Source organism: Eupeodes corollae, chromosome 1 (assembly GCF_945859685.1).
Source record: "Eupeodes corollae chromosome 1, idEupCoro1.1, whole genome shotgun sequence".
Lineage (NCBI taxonomy): Eukaryota > Metazoa > Arthropoda > Insecta > Diptera > Syrphidae > Eupeodes > Eupeodes corollae.
The window spans coordinates 105,717,699-105,720,186 of NC_079147.1; positions in this window are offsets into that span (position 1 = coordinate 105,717,699).

Sequence of the window (2,488 nt, forward strand, 5' to 3'; positions counted from 1 at the left end):
TTTTTTTTTTTAAATTTTAAATTAAACAGACATTAATTTATGTTCAACTACTTATTTGAATCTTAAAGTTAGATGATTTTTGGTTTTGTTGTTTACATATAAGAAAAAATTGCTGTTTGCGTTTTTAGAATATGGTTTTTCTTTTTAAATGTTTTATAAAAATGTATTATTTATAAATAAATTATTTTCCTAAAATGTTTCTGCTACTTTTGAATAAAATTGTTTCGTTTTCTGAATTTTGATTATATTTATTTACAAATTAATTCTACTTTCAATTCAAGACAAAAATATGTATTTCAATTCTTTGCAGTTTGAAGTTTTAGGGTCTCAAAATTGTTATTTCAAAATTGAGGCCCCAAAACTTGAGTTGATTAAATTGGTTGATACGCATACATGGGTGCGTGCTTTTGTATCATACCATTTAATTTCACTAAGCAAGCCGATAATCGGGCTCAGGATTATCGATTTAATTAAGTGAATATTATTTTTTTATTTACCTATGATGGTTAACTTTCTTACAATTAAAAAAAAATTAAATGCAATAAAGAAAGTTATTAAATAACTAAGAAATAAGATTCTTTGTAATGAGTTTTTCTTTAAGTTATGTTAATTTATTTTATGGGAAACCTATTTAAATTTTAATTTTTTTTTTCTTATGAAACGGTTTAACATAGCACCATGAATTCGTTGTTTTATTTCATTACATAACAAAAGTAGAATCAAAATTATTTATAACTCAAATAAAAAAAAGTTTAAGAAAAAATATGTATTAATAAAATCAGGATTTCAATAAATCAAAAATGATCTTTAATAATTTTTAATGTTTGGTCGTCGAAATTTAATTGAGCTCTTTAAACTCTAATAAGGTAAAATTAAAAAAATAATTCCAGTGAATTATAAGAAATGTATTCAAAATTTATGTTTGCAAGTCGAAAATAACTAAAATAAAAAAGAACTAAATAAGTTAAAAGCAGACATTTTGTTGCCAATTTATTGAGACGTATAGGATTATGAATTTATATAAAAAAAAAATGGTCCTCGTAGTTTAAGTATACATCCTTAAAGGATGGGTCCATTTTCTCAACATTTTTTTTTAAGACGAAATATAGTAGACAAATTAAAAGCTTTATCAAAATGAATAAATTGGGTGCCGCAACGGTTGAGAACTAAGGCCTAGTGACTTAAAAATCTAACTATTCCTGTGTGCGAGAACCGTTGTCAGGGATGGAAGGGACCTACAGTTTTAAGCCGAATCCGAACGGCTAATTTCAGAAAGCATTTTTCATGATAAGAGTTACTCTTGGAGGATTTGTCAATTCCTCGCAAGGGGCAGTACCCGTGAAAAAATTTTAGAGGGCATAAGCGGGGATCGAACCCAAGACCTATGGCATGACAGTCCAACTCACTAAATATCATGCCACGGGTACTACATAAGGTTTATTTAAGTACTTCTAAAATAAATCAGCAGACACTTTTGGAAAATTTTTTATAAATTTCATTTTTGGAATTTCGAATTTCTGAAAGACAGTTCAAAATCTTTAATGAATAGAATATATGGAAATACGATAACTGTGAAGATTTTGTTGGAAAGTTTTTTGGTATTATAGAAGCTCAGTATTTTTACCAGAAATTCAAATCGCATTTGTTGTACATACACGACTTCCACATAGAGAAATAGCGAAAAACCCTAATAGAGAACTTCACTTACAATCAGTAAACCATTTTTTTGAATATAGTGCGAGCACTAAAGGGGTTATAAATACACTTATTATGATAAGACACCTTGCGAGCAATCAGGAGATATTGAGCCTGGTAAAACGTTGCACAGTAGTGTAGTGCTATTAAGGAAAGAAAGGGAACGATCTCCTATCATTTGTAGAGCTCTGTTTTTAATTCTATCCAAAAGATTCAAGTCAAAGATCAAGGATCTTGGGAAATTGGCCCAAATATGAGAATTATACTCTAGTTCTGGACGAATAAAAGTGTTGTCGATCAGAAGGGGGAAACAACTTTTTGCATAGTCGGAAAAAACTTAAACACTTTGCAGCATTTTTGGTGATGTCGAATTTGTGATGGACAGTCGTAGAATTGAATGCTGTTCAGTCTCCTCACGGATTTTTGATTCCACATTTGACAATGTTGTCAACACCTGAATGTAGTGAGCTTATCATATGCTGCTGTTGGTAGTCCACATCCGAAGAACAAGGATAGTCCACATCCGCAGAACAAGAATAAGAATCTAAAAACGCATATGGAATGCTGAGGGTACTGTCATCAGCGAAACAATTCAGTGGGTTATAAATTGTATACAAAAGATATTTTCTAAAAAAAAACAACAATCCAACGCAGAAAAGATTTATCAATACCAAATGCACGCAATTTTCAATAAGAAAGCTTGATGCCAAACTCTATCAAGTGCCTTAGAAATATCAAGTCCAATAATTTTAATTTCTCTAAAACGATCTAAGGATTTGTTTCACTGCTCCGT